Raw genomic sequence first — 10,304 nt, 5'->3', positions numbered from 1 at the left:
AGAAGAGTTTTTTTTTTTTTTTTTTGAGAAGAACCAGGAGAGATACTTGATACACAAGAAGAGGCCAAATATTCCCCAACTTGGAAAATTCAAATTAGTAATACTAGTATAGTATTATTTGTTTCATGATTTTTTATGTGTTCATGCTTTTGGTAGTGGTTGCCCTGCAAGAAATGCCTTAAATAGAACTAGTGATCTCTCTGGTTGCGTAGCCGGAGCTGTGTGGGAAGCTTCTCTTATGGAGGCAAAGGATAGTTGGGTGTTACCATATACTTGTGTCTATCCGCCAACCTACAAGATAAAATAAATCAGGAAAAAGAATACCATTTGGCACCAATGAATAAAGAGACAAGAATATAAATATATAGACCTGTTTTCCCTCGAACCATACTCTGTAAGGCACAGTTGTATTTAGTCCTAATTAACTCCTTTTCTAATCCATTTATCAATGTCCAAGTCCCGATGAATGGGATAACTGAATCTTGATCTCCACTGTCAAATTACATCAAAATGAGATCATAATGATTTTTATATATATTTTACTATAATATATCTTATATTATTATTGTGTAATAAAAGTTGCATCATAAATAAGTAGCACAACAAAAGGGTTACACATCATTATGTGATATTATTTAGACATTATGACCTTTATGCTTTATTGGTAATTTACCTTCCTTAGACAAGAAGAAACTTTCAAAAAAATAAAAAAAAAGTTAGATAAGTAGAAAATATTCATGCATGGATAATGATAATACAAAAAAACAAAGTAACAGTTAAACTAAATGCAACATTTCTAGTACCTGAGAAGGCCGTGAAGAATGCATAAATGGGCTAAATTGGGCGAACATTTCTTTCATGTGCAACATCGTTTCTGTCATTTGCTCTTGATGCCTCGCATTTGATTAGGCCAGTGCTTCAGTGAGTTGCTCTTGATTCCTCACATCTGATTGGGCTAGTGCTTGGGCAAGATTCTCTTGATGCCTCTCCTTTGAATGGGAAAGCTGGTCCATCATAGATGCAAGTGAAGCCTCCAATTCAATAATCCACTAGGTTGTTTCGCTTGATGATGGTAGAGTCAATGTATAGCGTGAAAGGTTGGACCCACTTCTTCCTGATGGAGTTGGTCCAAAACCTATCCCACGTACACGTCCACAGCGCTTTGAACCCATCACTCGAGCAAATGCATCATCTTTCGACCATAGGATTCCTTCACCATGCTCTCCTCGTAGTGATGTGCCCTCTTGATTTAAAATTTGTTTCATCCTAGCCTATTTTCACACAAGAACCAAATAACATAGTTCTTTCTATAAACAATTCAAGCACGAAATATGAAAGAAATAGGTTACAAATAGTGTTTACGATGTTCTCCCCCACTTGGGGATTAACAGGATTCCCATCTTTGGTCTTGTATACTTTCTCATAAACAATTACACGCTCCACTACTGCCCCATTTGATTTTGCCTACATCATATTCAACAGTCTCATTACAATAGTGAAAATTTATGTTGGTGATATTAAGCGGCAATCGACAAATAAACATAACAAATGGAATTTGGGACATAACATGCATTTCATGTAATGTAAATGACAATGAGAATACCCTTTTTCAACAAGCATTACTAAAAATATTGAGTGATAATTTGTGGATAATTATAATGATACTTTGGTTTCCTCCATTAATATGTTTTACACTAAATTCTCATTCTTTCCCTTTTCTTGTTCCCTAGAATTAGTTTAATCACACAATTGATTAGTACAGGAACAAGCCAATCATAATGATAGCATCTTTATTTCCAATCATTTTTATTTCCAATCATTTTTTTTTTCACGTAGTGCAATGAAATGGACTATTAAGTTATTGCTAAGATCATGATATTGAGACCAATTTGGCTACTCTTTCATTTGAGCCATATTTCCCAATTTGATTGAATTTGGTCCAAATGTAATGCCAATTATATCAATGGAACCCTGGGATGTGCATCCTTTAAGAAATGATAATGAAAACAATAGGATAAATTAAGAGAGTATTTTAAGGCATGCCATGAAATACATGCATCCAAAAATCTCAAAATTATTCAACCTCTGAAAGTGATGTCCTCATCTAATTTCAACTTTGCAATCAGATTACATTTTAATTTTTCAACAAATATTTTTGTCACCTTGACCATCTAATATATTCAATAAAGAAAGGAGTAGGTTTATATATAGACTGCCACTTTTTTGCAAAGTTTAGTGGTAGTTTAAGGGGACAAGTAACATATGCCCCATCCATGACATAATGTGATCACTCATGGCCTGCAATTGAAGAATTGAACCCCTCCACCCCAGCCTAATGAGATGTACTCTACATTTTCCCAAGCCATCCAACAATTAATTAATCCAGCAAAATGATGAAGTATTAATTTGCCACTAATTGGGCAATACTATTCCTAGATGATTCAAGCACATATTCATATACCAAATGTCAGCAGAGGGATAAGCCCAAAAATGGCCTAAGGCTGACTTTTTGTGTATTTTATGTGTTGGGTGTGTCCAAATGCATGCGTATAGGTGAGCCACTTGTCAATGGTTAAGAAAAATTAATTGAAAATTTTGTTCACAACATGGACTCAAAATTCTTGTTTATTGCAGTGGATTTGTTTATTACTCTCTCAAGCAATGTCAGCTGGTCAAGGGTGGCATGCCATGCAATCCATGACTGCCTTTTCAACCATTTTTGCTCTTTCTCATAACCTTTGGTTCTATGCCCTCTTTGCCTCTTATCTTGTAAATGGTTGTGATGTATATCCACAAAGGTCTATGATATAATTATCCGAACCAGTGTTTTCTAGCACAAGTCATGTGAACTTTTCCTTCCTAGAGAAGAATCACCTCCCCCCATAAGGCCATAACCAAAAAAGCTCTCTCTTCCTTTGTCAAAGCGTGTGCTCTCCTCTACCACAACATGAAACCTCACATGTATCACGATGTTTGCCTTCTTATTTATTTCTCACATTAGTTTTGATTTTGAAATTTTACTAATGAGGCCCTCATTAGTAAAAATTTCATACTAATTCACACAAAATAATCAAATTCATTAGTAAATTAGTTCCATCAAAAAAAAATTTTAATTTGGTTGGTCCTACATCCACGTTTTCTAAATGTGGCAATAGGGCCTAACCAAAAAACACGGCTATAAACACCTATAAACGCGGCTATAGGTGAATACTTTAAGCCGCGTTTACTTAAAATGCGGCTATAGCCCGCCTATAGCCGCGTTTTTGTAAACGCGGCTATAGCCTGCGTGTTTTGTAACTTGAGCATGGAGAGTTTTCAGCACATCGTTCCTATTGAAATACTTTTGTACGTTTTGTATCACACAAATGTCTTTCTACTCTATATGTTGCTGTAAGCAAAGGGATAATGAGAAAACAAAGTCAATTGAAAGAAAAAAGTTATGGTTTTGAATCAAGAGAACTAATAATAAACTCTCATCACATGAGTTTTGATGCACAAAGTAAATTAACTTCACCACCTGCTAAGTAGAAGAAGCATAATTTGATTCTGAATGGAGAGATGACAAAGTTTGAAATCTAAAGCTAAAAGGATGATAAAACATGCCCATGTCTGGTTGAATAGATGACAGAGAAACGTCCCCAATGACATTGTATTGGTCAAAGAAGTTAGTAATTTCTTTGTTCAGTTGGGTATTCACAAAAGCACAAGCAGGAGTAAAATTCCCGCTTATGTATTCTCAGGAAATCTCGGAGTTGTTACAAACTTTAGTGAGAAGTGCATAAACGTCATCAGATATCAAGCCAAGGGACCAGAAATACTCATCTACGGAGTTAAAATCAGTGTTGAAATCCAGGAGAGGATTCCCTACTGCAATGTAAAGTACAAATTAATAATATTATGCTTAGTTCTGTTTAACAAAACATAAAAACAAATTTGGAAAGAATAAACTAAAAAATTATAGTTGTTCCATAATAAGTCACATTTTGCATGTTCTGCTCACTGCTATCCCCTTCAAATTGAACTTCAATCCGGACTGAATAATGAGTTGGGCAAGTTGTGGCACATAGTGACCTATTATAGAAACAGGACTATCATGAGTTTTATGTGATCTCTCTCTCTCTCTCTCACATAAGAAAATGAACAATTATAATACACCATAATTTGAATGATATCTAAACCAATTATGGGAACATATTATTAATGATGGTAAAAATAAAATATAAAAATTATTTAAATTACATGACAAATGCATATGGTATAAGTTCAAGTTTTTATCAAAAATAAATATTATAATATATAAGTTTCTCCCAAAAAAAAAAAGTATTACATAATATATAATGAAACTCATTTTCAAAAATTTGACACTTTTAATAATTCATTTTCAAATAGAGTACTGTTTTAATAAGTGCAAGCATAGCATGTATGATACAAGTTTTATTATAAAAATTATAGTAGATTATTAAAAACAAATATTTAAACTTCTTCAATTTAAATTTTTAAAAATCATTGGTTATAGAATTTTAATTGAAGTAATATTTATAAATTTTAGAAAGAGTTTCACTTAGAGCAAATTTACTAATTATTTTAATGTATTATGACATAAGTTTTATAATATAATACATGATAGGATATTATTTCGACTAGAGCTTAAGTTTCTATATATATATATATATATATATTTATATTTATATATAATCAATTGTTACAAAAAGTGGAGAAAGGGGAATTTGAACCCTAGTTTTCCTTAATTAGGAAAGATACCAATTAATGGTATTGGTTACAAAACTTTTGGCATATAATATACAATTTTATTGGGAAGAGTTTATGACAATATATATATATATATATGAAACTTTAGTACTCTGGTACATTATATGAGAATGCAAAATTATATTTTTATGAAAATAAGTAAATGACTTACTATCATAAAAATATAATTTCGCATTCTCATATAATGTACCAGAGTACTAAAGCTTCATATGTATTTAGAAAGTTTTTTTTAGAGACTTATTAAGGGCATGGTTTGGAATAATAAGTTTGAAATTTAATGATTTTTTTTTTTGTTAAATTTAGGGTTTAATTTGGAAACCACCTCTTCGCATTAAGAGAGGGTAGCCACTTGGCATAAACTCTCCTTCTAAGACCTAACTTTTATTATATAATCATCATCTTTGAGTGTTCTATTTTATACTTCACCAATCACAATTTGTCGTACATTTTTTTTTTCTTTTCTTATAAGATAATCAAAGTTTTAAATTAAAAAAAAAAAAAGGTAGACGTATGAAACACTAGGCCAAGAGTGGTGGAGCATATAAGGTTGGAAACTCAAACCTTTGTATTGAGGATTTCTCAAAGTAACCCATGTAATACAAGAAAAAGTTCAACAAAATATGAAATTTGATAATTCTTAATGTAGTTAATAATAGAGATTTATTAAGATTTTATTTGTATATGGATTATCTGTTTTACCATTATAAGAAAATATAATATGGTAATATTCTAATAAAGAGATAAATATAGAAAGTCTTATACATTATCAATCAAGAATTTAAAATAAATAAATAAAATGCATAATAAAAAATGACATGGAAAGAAAATGTAATCTTTCAAAATTTTAAGTGCAATATTGGAAAAAGTCAAATACTTTCATGCACTTTCCCTTCACAATGTGTGCATGTGCATGAATAGAAGGATTTTTCTAGTTGTTCGCACCACAATATATAGTCTTCATTTAATAGTGGAAAAAAAGATAAAAAGAATTTACCTGCATAACTCTCTCCTGTTATAAAAAAAAATCTGTCTTGGTATTCTGGAAACTTGGCAAACCATCGTTGTAGGAATATAAGATTGTCTTGTGCTTAAGAAAAGCAGAACCAGTGTTAGTTTCAAAATCTTAAAATAATTAGAAAAACATCCCCTTAGTTAATTGCATGAAAATAAAATTTTGAAACATAATAATATTTTTCACATAATAATGTTAAAATGATTGGAAAAACATCCCTATAGTTTCAAAATGCTAATGAAATTGAATCTAATGTCAATCACCTAATGTCTATGAGAATTGCCATTTGCATGTAGTATTTTTCACTGTTAAGTTATGCTTTTTCTCATATCTTTTACGTAGGTTTTATTTCATGACAAAAAGTTTTGTAATTTCATTAATTTATTTCCTTGTATTTTGTAAGATTTAATTGTAATGGGTTTAGTTTTAAGGGGTGAAAATTTGATCAAGATAGTCGAAGGTCACATGAGGAACACATGCCGAAAGTTGAAGAATCAGTTTATTTCGTGACTCATCTCGCAACTTGCCCAACTCGCAAGATGACCCATGAGATGCATTGACAACTGGGATTTTAAGTATGATTTTATACCCTTCACCAATGCTATATATACCCTTATTACCCACAAAATTAAAAAGATGCTATTCGAAGAAAACCCTAGAAAGATTTCTACAACACCCACCTTGTTAAAGAGAGCTACACTTCCTCAAAAGAGAAATCTTTGTAGTCTCTTCTCCTCCCTCTCCCATTGTTATACCTTAAGAGGAGATTTGTATCCAAACATAACTCATACATATTCAAAGTGTAGAGAGTGTTTTTGAGCTTGGGAAGTATTGGGTATTTGCCAAAATAAGCCAAAAAGGCTTGGTGGTGCAATTGGGCGATATTGCGGGATTCGAGAAACTAGTGAAGACAAGACTTCAAAAAGTTTGTTGGTAGCTAGAGCTTGGAAGGCTCAAGTTCTTTGGGTATATTAGGCTTAAAGAGTCTTTTTGGTATCCTTGTACTCTAACTTATTCACAAGTGGATCATTTCAGCTTGGAGGGCCGCAGAGAGGTTTTTACACTGAGTTCTTCTATTTTCCTCTTCAATAACACATCGCCGTGTTATCTTGGGTTTGCTATCCTTTTTCCTACTGCCCTTTACATTTTAGTATTGCATCATTGTGCCCATCCATGCAATTGTTAAATGCTTTGATTAATTAATTTGCTAATCACATATATTCCGCATTAATTGTGTTAAGCTTAAAATTAATCAAGCCATAATTAAAAATTGGGGGTCTAAATAAGCTATAATGTTTTAGAATATCGAACTAGTGGTGGAGCATATAAGGTTGGAAACTCAAACCTTTGTATTGAGGATTTCTCAAAGTAACCCATGTAATACAAGAAAAAGTTCAACAAAATATGAAATTTGATAATTCTTAATGTAGTTAATAATAGAGATTTATTAAGATTTTATTTGTATATGGATTATCTATTTTACCATTATAAGAAAATATAATATGGTAATATTCTAATAAAGAGATAAATATAGAAAGTCTTATACATTATCAATCAAGAATTTAAAATAAATAAATAAAATGCATAATAAAAAAATGACATGGAAAGAAAATGTAATCTTTCAAAATTTTAAGTGCAATATTGGAAAAAGTCAAATACTTTCATGCACTTTCCCTTCACAATGTGTGCATGTGCATGAATAGAAGGATTTTTCTAGTTGTTCGCACCACAATATATAGTCTTCATTTAATAGTGGAAAAAAAGATAAAAAGAATTTACCTGCATAACTCTCTCCTGTTATAAAAAAAATCTGTCTTGGTATTCTGGAAACTTGGCAAACCATCGTTGTAGGAATATAAGATTGTCTTGTGCTTAAGAAAAGCAGAACTAGTGTTAGTTTCAAAATCTTAAAATAATTAGAAAAACATCCCCTTAGTTAATTGCATGAAAATAAAATTTTGAAACATAATAATATTTTTCACATAATAACGTTAAAATGATTGGAAAAACATCCCCATAGTTTCAAAATGCTAATTAAATTGAATCTAATGTCAATCACCTAATGTCTATGAGAATTGCCATTTGCATGTAGTATTTTTCACTGTTAAGTTATGCTTTTTCTCATATCTTTTATGTAGGTTTTATTTCATGACAAAAAATTTTGTAATTTCATTAATTTATTTCCTTGTATTTTGTAGGATTTAATTGTAATGGGTTTAGTTTTAAGTGGTGAAAATTTGATCAAGATAGTCGAAGGTCACATGAGGAACACATGCCGAAAGTTGAAGAATCAGTGTATTTCGTGACTCATCTCACAACTTGCCCAACTCGCAAGATGACCCATGAGATGCATTGACAACTGGGATTTTAAGTATGATTTTATACCCTTCACCAATGCTATATATACCCTTATTACCCACAAAATTAAAATATGCTATTCAGAAGAAAACCCTAGAAAGATTTCTAAAACACCCACCTTGTTAAAGAGAGCTACACTTCCTCAAAAGAGAAATCTTTGTAGTCTCTTCTCCTCCCTCTCCCATTGTTATACATTAAGAGGAGATTTGTATCCAAACATAACTCACACATATTCAAAGTGTAGAGAGTGTTTTGGAGCTTGGGAAGTATTGGGTATTTGCCAAAATAAGCCGAAAAGGCTTGGCGGTGCAATTGGGCGATATTGCGGGATCCGAGAAACTAGTGAAGACAAGACTTTGAGAAGTTTGTTGGTAGCTAGAGCTTGAAAGGCTCAAGTTCTTTGGGTATATTAGGATAAAGAGTCTTTTTGATATCCTTGTACTCCAACTTATTCACAAGTGGATCATTTCAGCTTGGAGGGCCGCAGAGAGGTTTTTACACTGAGTTCTTCTATTTTCCTCTTCAATAACACATCGCCGTGTTATCTTGGGTTTGCTATCCTTTTTCCTACTGCCCTTTACATTTTAGTATTGCATCATTGTGCCCATCCATGCAATTGTTAAATGCTTTGATTAATTAATTTGCTAATCACATATATTCCGCATTAATTGTGTTAAGCTTAAAATTAATCAAGCCATAATTAAAAATTGGGGGTCTAAATAAGCTATAATGTTTTAGAATATCGAACTTACAATTAATACTCAAATAGTAAAATGTATTTGTAACAAATTCAACAGGTAGAATTTTGACCGACTGATACATGTCTTTCATAATATAATATAAGACCACAGATTATATACCTGATATCTCATCGTTCATATACGTGTAAAATGATTTTAGTAGAGTAAGAGAAACCAACTCCTGCTGGTGACTCCAAATACAATATATTTGCTTCTGTAACAAAGAGGAATAAATAAAGTTAATAATGACTTACTCAAATTTGCTTTGTCAATCATGGACCATAAATAAAACAAAAAAATGCACATAGAAAAAAAATTTATACAAGAAGGGGAAGGATGATGATATATAATCAAAGCTTATCAAGCTAAAATGATAGAGAAATAATCAAGAATCTTTTCGTGGTCTTACTTTTGTCCATATTTCAAACAAACTTGCTTACCCTTTCCAAGAAAACATATAAATATGTATGTCCAAACATACAAGTATTTTATTTTTGAATGACATAGGCCAGCGACCCCTATGCAACATTTCTTGGTTTGGCTGCAGTTGGTGTGGTTTGTTGTAAATAGTGGAAGCTCTGTAGGAAAATGCTTTTGGATAGTTCTTCCATACAAGATTAATGGTAAAACTATTATGGATATTTGAAAGATATCACCAAATGTATAATAAGAATGAAGATAACTTGACAAGAAAAATAAACACAAACACACACAAGAGTGAATACCAAAATTTATGTGGTTTGACTTTTAACCTATGTCCACAGGCAATGAATAAGAAAAAATTCACTAACAAATATGAAGAATACAAAATGGTGTAATGACACTCTCACAATACCCAAATTACAATACCGCCAAATTATTCTCCCACACAAATACAAAGTTCTCTCTACTCTTAATTCAAGGTTGGGGTTGAATTCAAAAGTAAGGGTTATAAATACAAATATATACATATACATATATATATATATATATAAAATAACCAAATTGTCGGCAAGCACTATTGTGCATCCATGCAAGGGATTAAGATTCGGTTCAATATCTAGGGTATTGCACCGGGTGCAATTCACCCTACCATGTCTCGCAAAAAAATTTTACTTTTTTATATTTTTAAGTTTTACTTTTTACTTTACTTCAATTTTTTTCCTTAACTTTTTTAATCAATGGTTGAGATTGAAAGTTTGTTTTTTGCAATTATCAATCTCAACCCTCCATAGGAATTGCATCAAGTGCAATAACCTAAGTATTGCTCCTGATCTCAATCCCCATGCAAAATAGTCATGCTTGCATTTAAGTAATGTAGATGTGATACCATTTCTTGACAATGCACCAAAATCACAACCTTCAGCTATTAACTGTGTTGACAATGCAATGCAAAAGATGGAATTCACATGCAAGTACTATTTGACTTATATTACCTTTTCAAT

At 31.7% G+C, this 10,304-nt stretch overlaps 1 pseudogene; it reads right to left on the bottom strand.

Moving 5' to 3' along the window:
• Nucleotides 1-3,323: 3,323 nt before the first annotated feature.
• LOC136061210 (serine carboxypeptidase-like 45) lies at nt 3,324-9,299 on the bottom strand (annotated as a pseudogene).
• Nucleotides 9,300-10,304: the final 1,005 nt, after the last annotated feature.

This window comes from Quercus suber, unplaced genomic scaffold (genome assembly GCF_002906115.3).
Source record: "Quercus suber isolate HL8 unplaced genomic scaffold, Cork oak 2.0 scaffold_840, whole genome shotgun sequence".
Lineage (NCBI taxonomy): Eukaryota > Viridiplantae > Streptophyta > Magnoliopsida > Fagales > Fagaceae > Quercus > Quercus suber.
This window is presented reverse-complemented; position numbering and strand designations above follow the sequence as displayed.